Below are 19,368 nucleotides of genomic sequence, written 5' to 3'. Positions count from 1 at the left end.
ACACACACAAAATGCTGGTGGAACACAGTTGGCCAGGCAGCATCTGTAGGGAGAAGCGCTGTCGACTTCGTCTTGACGAAGGGTTTCGGCCCGAAATGTCAACAGCACTTCTCCCTATAGATGCTGCCTGGCCTGCTGTGTTCCACCAGCATTTTGTGTGTGTTGTTTAATGATTTTTTTCAGTTGCCTTCTGTTGGTTTTTAAAAGCTTCCCAATTCTTGAACTTAGCACTAATTTTTGCTCTATTATATGCACTCTCTTGGCTTTTTTTGTTGGCTTTGACTTTTCTTGTTAGCCATGCTTGTGTCACCTTGCCTTTAGAATATTTCTTCTTCTTTGGGATGTATATATCCTATGCCTTCCAAATTGCTTCCAGAAATAACACCATTGTTACTCTGCCATCATCCCTGCCAGTGTTCCTTTCCAATCAATTCCAGCCACCTCCTCTCCAATGCCTCTGTAACTTCCTTTACTCTGCTGCTATAATGATAGATTTTATTTTCATTTTTGTTTGCCTTTTACTTTGCAACTCATCCTGTTGCAAAATAACAGCCATTTTTACCCTGTCATCAGACCACATAGCCTATATTTGTAACCCAAAGACCTTATCTTCAGCACTATCATTCAGGTTCCAATATCTCTGCCAATTTGGTTTAAACCCACCCAACCAACTCTAGCCAACCTGCCTGGAAAGAAATTGGACCCCCTTTGGTTCAGGTGTAACCCGACCCCTTTTGTGGAGGTCAATCCTTCCCCAAAAGAGATCCCAATGATCCATAAATTTGAACCCCTCCACTCCCACACCAGTTCTTCAGCCATGCATTCACCTGCCAATTCATCCTACTTTTACCCTCACTGGCACGTGGCAAAAGCAGCAATCCTGATTTTACTACCCTGGAGGTCCTGTTTCTCTACCTAGCTCCCTAAACACTCTCCTCAAGACCTCCTCACATTGTCTACCTACTGTATGTCATTGGTACCAATGCATACCAAGACTTCTGGCTGCTCACTCTTGTCCTTGAGAACGCCATGGACATGACCCGAGACAGCCATGATCCTGGTGCTGGTTAGGCAACATACCATCTGGATGTCTCTATCCAACAGAACCTCATCTCTGTTCCTTTGACTAAGGAATCTCCTATTAACTTTTCACCTCTCTGCTCTTCCGAGCCACAGCACTAGACTCTGTGCCAGAGACCTGATGACTGTGGCTTCCCCTGTTAGGCCGTCCCCCTCAATAGTATCTAAAGTTATATACTCTGCACTGACTGAATTTTCCCTCTTTCTCCTGACAGTCACCCAGTTACCCATCTCCTGCAAACTAGGGATGACTACCTCCCCACGACCCCTGCCTATCACCTCCTCATTCTCATGTATGAGATGAATGTCATCAAGCTGCAACTCCATTTCCTTAATACGTTCTCTCAGGACCTGCAGCTTAGTACACCTGGCGCAGATGTGTTTATCTGGGAGATTGGAGGTTTCTCAGATTTCCCACATCCCACATGCAGCCCAAAATACTGCCCCAGGAGCCATTCTCACAAAATTATGCACTAACAGATGAGGAATAAATAAATAAGAATTCAGAGAGAGCAACTTACAAGGCAATGTAACTCATCTGAGCCTGCTCTTGTCTAAATTTGATGGTCCAAAGCTACTCTTAAGACTGGCACACTCCAAAAGAATGGCCTCTCTGCTTGAACCTGCATTACTTGTATTCTCCCTTTTTTAATGAATGCCTCTTGCTAATTGCTCACTGCTCAATTCATTGAAATTGCCTCAAAACTCTGCCCTTGAAATCTTGATCGCTGCCCAGATTAAAAATTATGGATTATCCAACAAGGAAGCAATTATGAAAGAATCATAATTGCTGACTTTATTAATAATGTTGACTACTCATTAAAGAGTTGCTGCAAGCAATGTTCTGCAAGTGGCTGAAAGACGGGCGGCACTGTAGTGTACACTGCTAAAGCACAATGCTTTACAGTAAATCAGCAACCTGGGTTCAATTCCCACCACTGCCTGTAAGGAGCTTGTACGTTCTCTCTGTGACTGCATGCATTTCCTCTGGGTGCTCTGGTTTCCAACCACAGTTCAAAGACATAAGATTTGATAGGTTAATTGGTCATTGTAAATTGCCCCATGATTAGGCTAGGGTTAAATTTGGGGGGGGGTGTTGCTGGGGGTGGTATGGCTCAAACAGTTAGAAAGGCGTATTCTATGGAGTAAATAAATAAGATAGGGCAGTGATGAAAGGAAAGGTATTGCTTTCTTTCCAGTGTTTTGATAGAATGAGAATGAGAGGCTAATGATTAGTTTTGAGGTAGATAAAAAATGTATTAAATTTTCAAGTTATAAAGTCAGATATTATCAAAGCATATTATCAAGAACACAACCCAAACCCTTTTATTGTGCCCCATTTGACTTGTTCTATTAAGAAGAAACTTGTTTGCACACTTGTGCTCTTGCGCTATCTTGTGATCTGCTGCCACATAACATTAAGTGTTAGAAGTTCGTTGTGTCCAAAAACCAAATCCTATCAGTCAGCTTTCAAATCACTCTTCTGATTATTAACCAACTTTCTATAAGAAGGAAATAGTAACAAGTTGTTACTCCTCGTCCTGCCTAATCTGCCCCTCACTATTATCTTTCTGGGGTCACCCGTCTGACCTCTTAGTATGAAAAAAGTGAAGTTTTTGGGAAAAAATATGTTGTTTGTAATTAATAGCTGAGGTTTGCTACCTATGCCTTTATTAAGTCGCACTGAGTGGCCCTATCTGTGTGAAAGGTCATGGATTTTGTTAGCATGTGGGCTAATTTCCTCAACGATGATAGGAAACCTCAAAAAGTTCATTAATAAATCTACTCAAAGCTGAAAAGGAAGGACACTGAATGCACTACATCCCTGTTTTGACTGAATTTTGATCTCCATAAACCTTTAGCTTCCTTTTAGCATGTAGATTGAAAGAAGAATGGCAGCTGTAGATGAAGTGCTTTCTCAGTGTATGTGATCAATGTTCACAGGGAGGACAAAAATAATTAGCAGGGGATTAGAAAGTGTGTCTTATTAAATCTGTCTTTATAAACCTTCTAATCTCACTTCCACCCCAGCAACCCCACCCCCCCATCATCTTTCCAAAAGGCAAGAACCAGATTTGTTCAATTTGCTGAACTAAAAAAACCATCAGACTGTTCATCCCCTGCTCTATCGCTTCTTCACCTTGATTAATCTAACAAGTCCTGTTATTCTGAGATGCTGTATTGGTGAGAGAACTTATATTGAAAAGCACTCTAAAAACTCTCTCTGTGGTTTAGTTCACTGACAATGAGGGGAGAATTTAGGCTTCTCAGCACTTGGTTACCTATTAATAAGAAAGCTTTCTGCAGTGGTCGTGCTCATAAGGTACAACCTTGCATCTATTCCCTTTTCTTTTTCAGACTGCTGGAATCCAAATGTATTTTACCACATATAGTACAGAGGAAACCCAAAACCAAAGAAAGGGACAGGTTGTACCTCTCATACCTTGAGATTTCTTAAGGTTCTTATAGCCAGGGTTGGTAATGGGGTCAAGCTCCTACTGACGTAGTAAATGCTTCCAATGGTGTGCACCTCAAATAGCCTCTGACAACCTGTGGCTTAGCTACTATGCCCTGCAGAACCATTTTTACTGACAGGAGAAGGGGCAAAGGCAGGTTAACTGGTACCTTAAAGCCAATTGCAAGATGGGGTTCATCAGATGTGCTTGGCTGCTCATCTAGATGGAAAACCGCTGCCTTGTGATTAATACCCATTCATAGGGAAGACTTGGGGAGTAAATCCCGAAGGAAAAATCTGGAGGTGGAGTCCCTAATGAAGTTCTACATTGCTATTCAAACTGTATCGGTGTCTGCCATTCCTTTGGGTTCATCAGATGTGTGGAGAGGGGGAGCTTGCTACATGGGCAACAGCTCGCTCTCCATATTGTACTGCCCAGGCTTGAATATCTAGACAGATGGGGAGCAATATCCATGGTTGACCCTGACCGACGGAGGCTTCATACCCTTGAAGGTCATGTATTTGGATTAAAACTAATCCTGATACATGGAGGCTAAGAATGTACTGGGTAAAGCTACAATGTAGAAAAAGCCAAACAACCAGCAAAATGCAAATCGATATGGGAAAACAGAACCTAGGAACTGGATGATAATCCTTCTGATTGCTGCAGTTTGCCTTTTTCATATACTGTTATGGAATGAAATACATGTTCTCCACTGCTTAGAATTGCAAGTAGGAGACCAAAGAAGGCTTTCCACAAATTTAGACAAATGTCACAACATATGTCAGTGAGAATATACCTAATTTTGATTTTATTCATATCTGTGAGGACATTGGTTCAGTCGCAAGAATCAAAGGACTCCCAATAAGTCCATGCACAACTCTCTGAAAAGGGGAAAAAAGAATCTGTAAAAATTGCTTTTCTCTGCCATTTTAGAAAGAGCACTACAGCACAGAAAGAGGCCTTTCACCCATCTAATCTCTGCAATGGGGACGGGCATAGACGGGCACCTTGGCTGGCATGTTCCAGCTGAGCTGACAGGCCTGAAACCTTCCTGTTGTACACCAACACTACATATTGTCATAGAGTCAGGATGCTACAGCACAGAATTGGGCCCTTCGGCTCATCTAGTCCATGTCAAACTGTTACCCAGCCTAGTTCCATCATAGGCACCTGGACCATAGCCTTCCATAACCCTCCCATCCACGCACTTATCAAGACTTCTCATAAATTGAATCCACACCCACCACTTCCACTAGTAGCTCATTTCACACTCTCACCACCCTCTGAGTGAAGAAGTTCTCCCTTAGATTCCCCTTAAATATTTCACCTTTCACCCATAACCTATGACCTCTAGTTTTAGTCTCACCCAAACTCGATGGAAAAAGCCTGTTTGCATTTACCCCAACTATAGTCCTCATAATTTTGCATACTAATATGCATAATCTTTTACTTTCATCTGCATGACAACATGCCAATCCCTTCAGTGCTGCTTTGGAGAGAAAGAAAGATGCATTTCAGGGTAATAACTTTTCTCTTTTTCTCCTGGAACTGAAAATAAGTTCTCCATCTGATGTGTTTTTATTTCAGACTTCCACCAGCTGAAGTGTTTTTCTTCTGACTTCTCTAATTTTCGCAATGAGAGGTGAGACTCCGTTCCCTCAATACTTTATTGGAGGAGAGGGATCAACAGTTCATGACAACCCCTGACATTGATAAACAGTAGCACCAGGACCACTGCTGCTGCATTGTTCATTCATTCATTGAGATACAGCGCAGATTCCAGCACTTCAAACCATGCCACCCAGCAACCCTCTGATTTAATCCTTGCCTAATCACGGGACAATGCACTATGACCGATTAACCTACCAACCTGTACATCTTTCAATTGTGGGAGGAAACCAGAGCACCCAGTGGAAACAAACGCGGACACAGAGAAAGCATACAATCACCCTACAGTCAGTGATGGGAGTTGGACCTGGATCGCTGGTACTGTAAAGCGTTGCACTAACCACCATGCTACCATTATGCCCTAATTGTCTCTGATCTCTGCATATGTTCTAAACATTCGCTGTGTTCTCTCAAATTACTTCTCGACTGATCTTAAACCTTGACAGTCAGGTTTCTACTGAAGTATACTCAACTGGACTGTGACTATATGACCATCACGCCTTAGTCACTTATTATTATACAGCAGAAAGAGCCTCTTCAGTCTATTGGGTCTACAGTAGAGTAAACTCATCAGTTCTACAAAAAAAAATTCTTTCTTAGTTCTGACAAGAGTCCCAAGAGTGCTTGTGCAAAGGGAGGGGAAGGTAGAGTATTTGCAGCTTCAATGTTTCCATCACTCTATGATGTTTCTTTGTTTCATGAATGTCTGTGAAGAGGATGAAAGTCAGGTCATATACATACTCTGAAACCTTTTGAACCTCTATCAGTGAACCTATAGAGATGCATAAAACGATGAGGGTCAGAGAGAGAGAGAGCTAATACACACAGGTTTGGGGAATCAAGAACCAGAGTGCAGAGGTTTAAGGTGAGAGGGAAATATTTAATAGCAAGCTGTGGTCAGTATATGGAAGAAGAAACAGTTGAGGCAGGAACATTGGCAATATTTAAAAGGTACTTTGGCAGATACAGTACTGTGCAAAATTCTTAGGCACACATATATATATAGCTAGGGTGCATAAGACTTTTGTACAGTAGAAGTTTTATGTATTTCACTGTAATGCTACCACAAAAAAATTCATGACATACGTGAGTGATGATAAACTTGATTCTGATATGGGTCTTTATTGTGGACTGAGATTGGAAGGAGGCAGGGAGAAGGGAATCATGGTTGGGAAAAGGGGAAGGGAGTGGGGATGGAGCAGGAAGTTCCAGAGAGACATTCGATAATGATCAGTAAACCATTTGCTTGGATTCCAATTACTTTGCCTTGAGTCTCAGGGCTGGGCATATCTGTACCTGAGCCACCTCCTGCCCCAGCACTCCTTCTCTGCCACCTGTCCCACACCCCTCCCATAGCTCCCCACCCTCACTATTCCCAACATTCTTTAAACCCTCCAGATCTACAAACTCGCTGTCTGCTCCACATTGATAAATACAGTACTGTGCTAAAGTGTGAGGAACTCTACCTATGCATATGGGTGTCTAATACTTCTGCACAGTACTGTGCATGGATAGGAAAGGCTTTGAGGGATATGGACCAAACACAAACAAATGAGACTGGCTTAGATGTGTACCTTGGTGGTTAGCATGGGTCAGTTAGGCCAAAGGGCCTGTTTCCATGCTGAACGACTCATTGAACTGAGAGGTTAACGTTTCTCTTTACATAGAGAGCAACTATTTACAAATACTCTCTTTCCAGCATATCTTGTTTTGATTTCAGATTCCAGCATCTCCAGTTTTCTGATCCCTATTAGTTTTATTCCTCCCCTGTAACACTGAAACTTGTTTCGCCCTTTCATGTATTTTTATCACCCACTACACAAGGAATAATCTTAGAGCAGTCTATTAATCTACCAGTCTGTCTTTGAGAATTGTAAGGAAATTGGTGCCTACCAGAAATCCACACTGTTACATTGGGAATAGCTAACCTCCACTGAGGTCAAGTTTAGGCCTTTGATAGTATTACTGGAGGCTATGACATCAACACACTGCTCTGCATCATTGTGCTTGGCTGTAGATCAACGTACATAAGGTCACCATATACTAACCTGAGATTCATTTTCTTGCAGGCATTCACAGTCAAACAAAGAAATGGAATAGAATTACACTCAAACATGGTCAGACAAACAACTATTGTGCAAAAGAAGACAAATTGTGCAAATACAAATAAATAAGTGAATACATAATACTGAGAACATGAGTTGTAAAGCTTGAAAGTGAACCCACTTAATAACCATTCCTGAACCTGATGGTGTGGAATCTATGGCTCCTGTGCCTCCTTTCCATGGCCTGGGTGGGAGTCCTTGATGATAGATGCGGCTTTCTTGTGGCAATGCTCCTTGGAGATATGCTCAATGGTGGGGAGAGCTTTTCCTGTGATGGACTGGGCTGTATCCATCACTTCTTGTAGGCTAGTACTCATAGAGCCTCTGCCTCATAGTGCCAGAGACATAGACTCATGCTTGACTTTGGTAGGTTTCAATATGAAGTTTGCATATCCTTCCTGTGACTAACATGGGTTGCGCCTGACTGCTTCAGTTTCCTCATGCATCCTAAAGACCTGCATGTTAATTGGTCTCTGTAGATTTCCCCTTAGAGTGCCACTGAATGGTATAATGCCAAGAGTAAAAGTTGATGAGAAGATAGGATTAGTGTGAGTGAGTGGCTGTCAGTTGGACAGACTTGGTAGGCTTAAGGGTCTTTTTCCACACAGTTTCCCTCTATGAGTCCAGCTTAATGAGAATGCCTTCACTTAATTCAAGATTTAAGATTCAAGTCTATTTGTCTCACATACATGAAAACATACAGTGAAATGCATCATTTTTTATGAACAACCAATACTCTTAACAACATAAATATGAGAAAATCTACAGATGCTGGAAATGCAAAGCAACACACACAAAGTACTGGAGAACCTTGGCAAGTTAGGCAGCATCTATGGAAATCAAAGTTTCGGGTTGGGTTTTTCAAATGAGAAGGGAGGGGAAAGATGCCAAAAGAAAAAGGTGGGGGGGAATGAGGGGAAGGAGGATAGCTAGAATGTGATACGTGAAGCTAAGTGAGTAGGAAAGGTAAAGAGCTGAAGAGGAAGATTCCTGATAGGAGAGGAGAGTGGACCATAGGAGATAGGGAATGAGGGGGGACCCAGGGGAAGGTTAAAGGTAACTGAGAAGAGGTAAAAGATCAGAGAGGGGAATGGATGAAGTGGAAGGGTATGGAATATGATTACTGGAAGGAGAAATCAATATTCATGCCACTAGGTTGGAGGCTACTCAAGCGGAATATAAGGTGTTGTTCCTCCACCTTGAGGTGGGCTCATTTTGGCACAAGAGGAGGCCACAGACCAACATGTCAGGATAAGAATGGGTATCGGAATTAAACTGGAGTTAATAACTCATCAGGGGTGATTGATAATTTTGTGGCCTAAGGTAGAAGGAGATGAGTTATTAACTTGAAACTTTCTGCATAATCACTCAAAGAATTGACCTGAATGTGCATGTAACAAGAGCTGTATTACTCATCTCCTTCTACCTTAGGCCACTAACTTATCAATCAACCAAGCTGTGGACACTTTCTGAGGGTCCAAGATCCATATGCTCCACGACCGCTGGACTAAGTGTGTAAATGTAGGAGGGGACTATGTTGAAAAATAAATGTGCTAGGTTTTCTAAAATTGACTCCTTTTACCTTAGACCATGAACATGTCAATCACCCCTCGTACATCGTCAGCTGTAAGATCAGAGTTCAATTATCACCACTGTGTGTTAGGAGTTTGCATAATCTCTCCGTGACTGCATGGCTTTTCTTGGGTAATCCAGTTTTCCCTATATTCGAAAGACATACAAATTAGTGTTAGTAAATCGTGAAAATGCTACACTGGAACTGGAAGCATGGTAATGCTTGTGGGCTGCACCCAGCACATCTCGGACTGTGTTGGTTGTTGATGCAACCAATGCATTTCACTGTATGCTTTCCTGTACAATTGACAAATAAAGCTAATCTTTTATCTTTCCTGAGCAACACACACAAATTTCCAGCAGATTTCCTGCATCTACTGTCGTGTTTATGACTTGTATCTTTCCCTCCAGTTTAAGTAACTCTTATTTGTGATTGTGTAAAGTTCCTTCAATCTGCGAAGTGAAATAAAGTCTACAAATGCTAGATAGTAGTTCATGTTCCTAGGTTTGTTTATAGCCAGGTCGAAAGTTAAACACCAAAGAAACCAGAAAACAAAAAGAATTTTTGTTTCTTGCCAATAACCTTGAGTACACAGCCAGAGTGGGTGGACTAGTTGGAATCAAGAGTAACTTTCAAAAAGGAATTTGATAGTTGTAAGACTGTGGGATCCTTGGGAATAGATAAGAGAAATGGATTAAAAGGTCCATATTTTTCAAACAGCTAGAAGAGACACAATGGGCTGAATGGATTCTCTCTGTAGTGCACCCTTCTACTCTAACACTTGAATTTCATTAAGCCTTCACAATAACCTTTAATAGTTCGAAACTAATAAGCTTCCACATTAACCTGTAATGGTTAGATTGGACCCAAAAGCTTCCAAAGTCTAATTTCCTACTTAATGATAATGACCATCTGGGCCAATTATGCATGGAAACTCCACATGACTGTGTATGATTGTGCTTGATATTTGTACATTAGCCGGTGCTATGTGCTGATATCAGCATACAGGTGTAAAAATATAAATATAACGTTTGCTGTGACAAACATCCCATGATGAGGAATTTACATCACAAAGAGTGAATCACTGTCATTCTTGAACTTTAAAAATAAAATCGGATTAGTTTTAATTTGCACAGGGAGTTGACTAATGCTAACAATAAGCACTGACCTGGGATAGGTATTAGGCCTTTGTGATGCTTCTAATATTGTACCATCTATGCATTTTAATATAGCAGAAAAGACATTTAAACATAAAGGGAATACTACAAAGAATTTTATTACATTTAATTATTGTTCATGCACAAAGACAAAAGAGAATGGAAATTGCCTTCACTTAATCAACATACCTCTGTGGCTAAATTAGAAATTAAGGACACTTACACCATTGAAGATGTCAGTTAAATTATGAATTGACCCTCTGCTATCTGAGCAATCTTCTGAACCATATGTCCCTGCATGCACGTTACCCTTTTCTCAAAGCAGATTACTGCTCATTTCTTATTATCTATGTGCCATTGACCTCTAAAATGTTCTCCCTAAACTACTTTACCTCCACAACACCCTCACTGCTTTGAACAGTCTGGGAAAAAAAAAATTCCTAGTCTCTGATCTGGTTTTCAACCTTGTGTAACAGCTCACCTTATTAACAGCAATAACTATCATTTATTTAGCACCTTTAATGAACTAAGTGGCCCAGGCTGCTTCGCAGGGCTGCCATCCAACAAGAATTAATACAATGCTGCACAAGGAGATTTTAGTGTGTGTAGCTAAATGTTATTTCCTCGGAAGGCTGTCCCCGTTGACCCTCACCGGATGATATAGGTGCACCACAGAATTGCGTCCTCTCTGGATGTACGTCAGCTCGATATGACAAATGGCCTACCCAAGACCACAAAGAACTCCAGAAAGTTGAGGGCATAGCTCAGTCCGGCAAGAAAACCAGCCACCCCTCAATGGACTCTGTCTAAATTTCCTGATGCCTTGGGAAAGTAGCCCAAGATAATCAAAGACCCCTGCTATCAGGTCATTCTCTATTCTCCTTCCTTCCATTAGTCAGAAGATATAACAGCTTGTAAGCATACACCAGAAGCTCAAGGACAGCATCTATCTCACTATTAATGGGCTTGAATGAACCTCTTGTACAATTAAGATGAAATCTTAACTTTACAATCTTACACGGCATGACCCTTACATCTAATTGTTGACGTCTATTGCACTTTCCTTATGGATGTTATAGCCAGGCGTGATAGTGGGGATAAGCTCCCATTACCTATTAAATGTTTCTGGTGGTGTTTGTCCCAAATAGCCTCTGACAACCAAGTCCAGTTCCTGGCTTTAATGTGCCGCTCAGCTATTAAGCCCAGCGGAACGGTCTGTACTGACGGGGGAGGGTTAAAGGCGGGTTACTAGTACCTTAAAACAAGTTGCTTTGGGCAGGTGGGGGCTTGTCACATGTGGTTGTTAATTCATCTAGGAGAAGGGGAAGTCTAATCTCAAAACTCTGCTGTCTTGTGGCTATACCCACTCATCGGGAAGGCTTAGGGAATAAACCCTGAAGAAAAATTCAGAGCTGAAGTCCCTGAAGCAGTGCTACAATGAGCTCAATGTTGACTGGCAACTTCTGCAATAGTGCTGGTGCCAAATTGTTTTGGTCTGTGCCATTCCTTTGGATTCATCACCTGTGTGGAGAGGGGGAGCTTGCTTCATGGGCAACAGCTTACTCTCCATGTCACCCTGGCTTGCGTATCGACTGATCATAGTCAGCTAGAACGCAACATCTATGGTTGACCTCAACTGCACTTTCTCTGTAACTGTAACACTATAGTCTGCACTTGGTTTTCCCTTTGTATTTCTTCAACTTGTGTCTTAAAACTAAATGTTTGGATGACATGCAAAACAAATGTTTTGACTATATTTCAATAGATATGAGAATTATAATAAATCAAAATGATGAAGGGAAGCTTTTAGAGGATTAGGGAATGATGGAGAGGAAAGGAATTTTGAAGCTTGGCTAGCTATGGCAAAACTCCGAGAAGGTCACAAGGTCAGAATGGAGGAAGTATAGTTTTGTTGGAGAGAATCAGAATCATGTTTATTATCATGACATATGTCATGAAATTTGTTTATTTGTGGCAGCAGGACAGTGCGAGACATAAAAAATTACTCTAAGTTACAAAAAAAATAAATAAACAATGCCAAAGAGGAAGAGAGAGGTAGTGTTCATGAGTTCCTGGACCATTCAGAAATATAATGGACGAGGGGAAGAAGTTGCTTCTAAAAAGAAGTTGTCTTCTTTCGCACGCTGGTTGTTTGTCAGACTTTGATTATACAATTCAATTCAAGTTTAATTGTCATTCAACCATATGTGAATACCCATGAATACAGCCAAACGAGACAGCGTTACTCTGGGGCCAAGGTGCAACACACAGTTCCAACATTCACACACAGCACAAAGCAAACATAGCACATACAAAATAGCGAGCATATGTAAGACAACAATAAAATACAGCCACACAAAAATATAGTCCAGAATGCCGCAGAAATCTGTAGTCGACCACAATATAGCTTGTCTTCTGCTGAGTGAAAATTGAGGCACAGCACTGTCTTCAGCCTAGATGTTGAGCCTCACTGCCCCCAGTGCAGTGCACTATTTGGATGTCAGTGTATGGTTTTTTATAAATTCTATTGTATTTCCTTATGTTTCTATAAACGCCTATAAGAAAATGAATCTCAAGATAGTATATAGTAACATATATGTACTCTGATATGTAATTATTTTGAATTTAGTTTGAACTATATCTCTTCCTTGAAGGTAGTAATGAGAAGAAGGCAAGTTCTGGACAACACTTTCTTGAGCATGTTCCCAGTGGTGGGGAGGATGACATCATTGAGCCTACATGGAAACTTCTTGGTAAATTTCACTCGAAGTTTTAATATTGTACCACATATTTATTCCATCACAGTAAAGAGCCTACTCCACCATTATTATATCATCTCTACCCACGCCTGACCTAGAAATAGATCAAGCTCTTGTGAAAACCATGTGGTTGCTATCTGGTCATATTACAGCAAATGGTATTGAAATTACAGGTGCAGTGTTCCAAACAAGCATCACAAATGGGGGTCTTCCATGGTTTAAGAGATGTTTAAGGGGAACAAGAGGGGAAACTTTTTCACTCAGAGGGTTGTGAGAGTGTGGAATGAGCTGCCAACACAAGTGGTGCATATAAGCTGGATTTTGACATTTCAGAGAAGTTTGGATAGGTATGTGGATAGTAGGGTTACGGAGGGCTCTGGTCCTGGTACAGGTTGACAGGACAAGGCAGTTTAAATGGTTCAGCATGGACTAGATGGGCTGAAGGGTCTATTTCTGTGCTGTACTTTTCTATAACTCTATAACTCAATATGAAGTCTTGGATAGTCCCAACAATGACAGACCTGACGCTGCTCCAGTAACATAAATTGTGGATGCAGATAACAAAATACGAAGCCAGCTGAAAGGAAAAAGAGTGGGGGAGTGAAATCAAAGTGGAAATTTTGAATGAAAAGCAAAATCAAAATAAATATAAGAATGTTGTATAAGCATAGCAAGAGGAGGGAAAGAAAGAGGCTTTTAGGTTATTTCATGGGGGTAAAATAAATGGTCCTTAATGATAACATGTCTATATTTCAAAAACTGGAAATCATAGGATAATAGAGAGTACAGTCAGCCAGCCACACTCATGCTACCCTTCTTGCCCATCTGCACTTGTCTGCATCTGGACATATCTTTCTAGGCCTTATGGAAACACAAAAGACTGCAGATGCTTGTAGAATTCAGTACATCAGGTGAGCATCTATGGAGAGAAAGAGACAGACAGTAGATAGACTGTGTAAAAAGGTGGATGTAAGGGGGAGAGCAACAGCTGCCAGGTAATAAGTTGTTTCAGGGAAGGAGAGGTTATAGGTAGATGCAATAAATCCATTAATGGAAATTTAAGGCACTCAAGCCCATTTGCTTCCTTTTTCTCATGCTGGCCTTAATAAAACAATTGAAACTAATGCCACTAAATAAAAAAATGGGAGGAGACCAAAGATAATCAGAATCACAGAGTGGTTCCAGCACAGAAGAAGGCCATCTGGGCCATTAAATTTGTACAAGAGGAATGCAACTTATCTCACTTCCCTTGTATTTTCACTAGTACTGGCCTTAATAAAGATCCTTCATCTGGACTGAAAATACAGAAGGGACATATGCAGAATAAAAAAAGTAAGGAGGAAGTATGGGCCGAAAGTTAACAATCAATAGGTGGATCCAGGTGAGGAGAGGTGACTTGCAGAAGACTCTTTTTTCAGAAACACAGAAAACCTACAGCACAATACAGGCCCTTTGGTCCACAAAGCTGTGCCGAATGTGTACTTACTTTAGAAATTACCTAGGGTTACCCTCTATTTTTCTAAGCTCCATGTACCTATCCAGGATTCTCTTAAAAGACCCTATCATATCCACCTCCACCACTATCGCCGGCAGCCCATTCCATGCACTCACCACCCTCTGTGTAAAAAAACTTACCCCTGATATCTCCTCTGTACCTACTTCCAAGCACCTTAAAACTGTGCCCACTCATGCTGGCCATTTCGGCCCTGGGAAAAAGCCTCTGACTATCCACACGATCAATGCCTTTCACCATCTTGTACACCTCTATCAGGTCACCTCTCATCCTCCGTCGCTCCAAGGAGAAAAGGCCAAGTTCACTCAACCTATTCTTGTAAGGCATGCTCCCCAATGCAGGCAACATCCTTGTAAATCTCCTCTGTACCCTTTCAATAGTTTCCACATCCTTCCTGTAGTGAGGTGACCAGAACTGAGCACAGTACTCCAAGTGGGGTCTGACCAGGGTCCTATATAGCTGTAACATTACCTCTCGACTCCTAACCTCAATCCCTCGATTGATGAAGGCCAATGCACCATATGCCTTCTTAACTACAGAGTCAACCTGCACAGCAGCTTTGAGCGTCTTATGGACTCAGACCTCAAGATCCCTCTTATCCTCCACACTGCCAAGAGTCTTATCATTAATACTATATTCTGCCATCATATTTGACCTACCAAAATTAACCACTTCACACTTATCTGGATTGAATTCCATCTGCCACTTCTCAGCCCAGTTTTATATCCTATCAATGTCCCGTTGTAACCTCTGACAGCCCACCACATTATCCATAACACCCCCAACCTTTGTGTCATCAGCAAATACACTAACCCATTCCTCCACTTCCTCATCCAGGTTATTTATAAAAATCACGAAGAGTAGGGGTCCCTGAAAAGATCCCTGAGACACACCACTGGTCACCGACCTCCATGCAGAATATAAACCATCTACAACCATTCTTTGCTGTCTGTGGCAAGCCAATTCTGGATCCACACAGCAATGTCCCCATGGATCCCATGCCTCCTTAAATTTCTCAATAAGCCTTGCATGGTTTACCTTATCAAATGCCTTGCTGAAACCCACATACACTACATCTACTGCTCTACCTTCATCAACCTGTTTAGTCACATCTTCAAAAAATTCAATCAGGCTCATAAGGCATGACCTGCCTTTGACAAAGCCATGCTGACTATTCCTAATCATGTTATGCCTCTCCAAATGTTCATGAATCCTGACTCTCAGGATCTGTACCATCAACTTACCAACCACTGAAGTACAACTCACTGGTCTATAATTTCCTGGGCTATCTCTACTCCCTTTTTTGAATAAGGGAACAACATCTGCAACCCTCCAATCCTCCAGAACCTCTCTTGTCCTCATTGATGATGCAAAGATCATTGCCAGAGGCTCAGAAATCTCCTCTCTTGTCTACTACAGTTGTTTAATCCCAATTTGATGCTTTCCGAAAGCTCCAGCACAATCTCTTTCTTAATGTCTACATGCTCAAGCTTTTCAATTCGTTGTAAGTCATCCCTACAATTGCCAAGATCCTTCTCCGTAGTGAATACTGAAGCAAAGTATTCATTAAGTACCTCAGCTATTTCCTCCGGTTTCATACACACTTTTTCACCGTCACACTTGATTGGTCCTATTCGCTCACGTTTTATCCTCTTGATCTTCACATACTTGCAGAATGCCTTGGGATTTTCTTTAATCCTGTCCACCAAGGCCTTTTCATGGTCCCTTCTGGATCTCCTAATTTCATTCTTAAGCTTCTTCCTGCTAACCTTATAATTTTCTTGATCTTTATCAATACCTAGATTTTGAACCTTTTGTAAGATTTTCTTTCTTCCTGACTAGATTTTCAACAGCCTTTTTACACCACAGTTCCTGTACCCTACCATCCTTTCCCTGTCTCATTAGAATGTAGGTACCTATGCAGTATGCCACAAGAACATCCCCTGAACACATGCCACATTTCTGCTGTACATTTCCCTGAGAAGATCTATTACTAACTGATGCTTCTAAGTTTCTGCCTGATAGCTTCATATTTCCCCTTACTCCATTTAAACACTTTCCTAACTTGCCTGTTCCTATCCCTCTCCAATGCCATAATATAAGAGATAGAACTGTGATCACTTCTCCAAAATGCTCCCCCACTGAGAGACCTGACATCTCACCAGGTTCATTTCCCAATACCAGGTCAAGTACAGCCTCTCCTCTTGTTAGGCTTATCTACACATTGTGTCAAAAAACCTTCCTGAACACACCTAACAAACTCCACCCCATCTAAACCCCTCAAGTACATAACTTTTAAATACCACAATTGAATCTGGCTCCACGAGCTGTTAGTGTGATGCTTTTACAACACAGGGTGTCCAAGTTTGCAGTTCAATTCCACTGCCATCTGTAAGGAGTTTGTTTGTCCTCTCCATGTGACTGTGTGGGTTCCCTTCCACTATCCAAAGGTGCAATAGTTATTTGGTTAATTGGTCATTGTAAATTGTCCTGTGATTAGACTAGGGTTAAATCAGTGGGTGGCTGGGCAGTGAGGCTCCTTGGGCTAGAAGGACCTTTTCCATGCTGTATCTCTGGATTCTCTGAATAAATAACAACATAAATAAATAACCACTCATGGAGCTTTGGAGCACTTTTGGTTTTTATTGTAAATCATCTGCATGTCTTGGCTGTAGTAGTCATCAGGAGTTAACACTCCCTTACCTGCCTTGCAAAACATCTCAAAGCCTTTCCTTTGGTAAGGTACAGTACTATGCAGAAGTCATCCACACTTTAATTATTTCTCTGGTCACAGATGGTCTCCACAGAGCTCTGATCTCAACATCATCAAGTCTGTCTGCCATTACCAAATGAGGCAACCAAAGTACGCAGAAGAACTGTGGCAAGTTCTCCAAGATGCTTGGAACACCAGCTGATTTATTTTATAAAACTGCACAACAGTGTACCTAAGAGCATTGATGCAGTTTTAAAGGTGAAGGGTGATCACGCGAAATACTGATTTTATTTAGTTTTTTAACCATTTACTGATTTTTGTAGGTTTTTTTTGATATTTAGAAAATTATCATCTTGGCTTTGCAGAATGTTTTTACATGTCCCTATGACTTTGCACAGCACTGTATGTCACTACTGAGTCTATGGGCCACTGATTAGTGTCACTGTCAGACTGACAACAGGAATTTGTGAAATGCTGCAAATACAGAAAACTGGAATAATCCAGACCAGGCAGCAATGGGTCAGCAACAGGTCTTGCATGAAAAGCAGATGTGCACCATTAACCATTAGCTCACATGTTCAACCAGTGCTAGGTTTCTTGACCTGTCAGCAGGAGTTGCTTCTCAGAGTTAAACGATTTTAATCTCTTCCCCTTCCTTTTTTGAGATCAATTTTACTCTCTCTTGCCAAGTCACAGGATGGAAGAGGTGGACTGTTTCAGGAGAGATAGCATAGACAGTTTGCTTTCCTTGAAACAAAGAAAACAAAAATTGCCGAAGAAAGTGCACTAAATTAAGAGAACCATAGATATGGTCTGCTTGCACTTACCCTATCTATGTGTGTGTTTGCGTCCTTAACTCCTGGTGGAGTTGTTGGGGTGCCGTCATTTTACTTTGGTGATTGCTCATCACATGGAGTGTCTTGGGCATCTGAAGTCTGGCACAGCCCATCCCTCTCCAGCTTTTTTGGATCTGGCTGGATTCGAACTCGGGAGCCTTCGCTCTGAAGTCCAGCACTGATGCCACTAAACCACCAGCCAGCCTACCCTATCTATACTTCACGTAATTTTGTGTAGCTCTATCAAATCTCCCCTCATTCTCTTATGCTGCAGGGAATCAAGTCCGAAACTTTAACCACAGTCGAAGTGTCTGAAACTAGCAGGCATTGGTTTAAGGTTAGAAGAGGATCTGAAGAAGAATTTCCAATTACCAATTTTTATCAATGCACCATTGAAACCATGCTGCCTTGGTATGCCAACTGTTCTGCAGGTCAACACAAGAAACCAGAGAGTGTGGACAAAACTCATCACATCACAGAAAACAGCCTCCTCCACCATGGATTCTGTCTGTCATTCTCTTCGCCTTGGTAGAGCAACCAGTATTATCAAAGACCCAATCCACCCCGGACAGTCTCCCTTCTGCTCTCTTCCATTGGACAGAAGATACAAAGGCCTGAACTCCAGGTTCAAGGACAGGTTCAAGAGTGCAACGTCTTTTCCACTCTCCCACACAGGTGTTGTGTCATGGTCGGACGTGATGGGCAACCACCACCACCATCATTTCAACGCAATGTGCAAAAATGTGGTCTGTATGAACAGTATGCAAGACCAGATTTTCACTGTATCTCAGTAAATTTGACAATAAAAACAAAAACAATTCCATGTATGTTTTTTAACCCGACGTGATTGAAATCTGGAACACAATCCCTGAGAAGCTGGTTGAAACTGATATTCACACAGCATTTAAGAAGCATCAAGACAAGCATTTGAATCACTAAGGCAAGGTAGGCAATGAACCAAGTGATAAATGGTTTTAATATAGACAGGTACCTGATGGTCAGAAGGATGTAATGGGCTGAAGGGCCTGTATCTGTGCCGGTTGAGTCCATGTTTTTATCTGAAATTTGATAATGATCTGGTTGATGGATCTGGTCACCAACCTACAGGAGAGTTAGCAATAAGACTGAAAGAAAATTTACTAAGATGATGCCAGGACTTGAGGGGCTGAGTTATAGGGAAAGGTTGAATAGGTTAGGACTTGATTCCCTGGATTGAGAGGAGATTTGACAGAGGTAAACAAAATTCTGACGGGTATCGCCGGGTAAGTACAAGCAGGCTTTTTTTCCACTGAGGTTGAGTGAGACTAGAATTGGAGGTTAAGGGTGAAAGGTGAAAAGTTTAAGGGGAACCTGAGGGGGATCAACTTCATTCAGAGGGTGGTGAGAGTGAGGAACGAGCTGTCAGCTGAAGTGGTGGATTCAGGCTCAATTGCAATTCTTAAGAGAAGTTTGGTTGAATTTATGGCTGGGGCGTGTGTGGTGGGCTGCAGCCCCGGGGCGGTTGA

At 41.7% G+C, this 19,368-nt stretch overlaps 2 long non-coding RNA genes across 3 annotated transcripts in view; one reads left to right on the top strand and one right to left on the bottom strand.

The window, feature by feature from the left end:
* LOC132407030 (uncharacterized) overlaps window positions 1-19,368 on the bottom strand; it is a 28,044-nt gene that overhangs the window by 7,467 nt on the left and 1,209 nt on the right. The window contains exons 3-4 of one of the 2 annotated variants that reach the window (XR_009516351.1): window positions 18,855-18,921; window positions 8,895-9,031 (exon numbers count right to left, since the gene is read on the bottom strand). This is a non-coding gene — a long non-coding RNA (uncharacterized LOC132407030). The remainder of the gene's footprint in view (window positions 1-8,894; window positions 9,032-18,854; window positions 18,922-19,368) is intronic. The other variant, XR_009516350.1, reaches the window with a different exon arrangement.
* LOC132407031 (uncharacterized) overlaps window positions 17,624-19,368 on the top strand; it is a 35,555-nt gene continuing 33,810 nt past the window's right edge. Inside the window, exon 1 of the long non-coding RNA XR_009516352.1 lies at window positions 17,624-18,808. This is a non-coding gene — a long non-coding RNA (uncharacterized LOC132407031). The remainder of the gene's footprint in view (window positions 18,809-19,368) is intronic.

The sequence above is a fragment of the Hypanus sabinus genome, chromosome 17 (genome assembly GCF_030144855.1).
Source record: "Hypanus sabinus isolate sHypSab1 chromosome 17, sHypSab1.hap1, whole genome shotgun sequence".
NCBI lineage: Eukaryota > Metazoa > Chordata > Chondrichthyes > Myliobatiformes > Dasyatidae > Hypanus > Hypanus sabinus.
The sequence above is the reverse complement of the archived record's forward strand: the minus strand, read 5'-3'. Positions and strand labels throughout refer to the sequence as shown.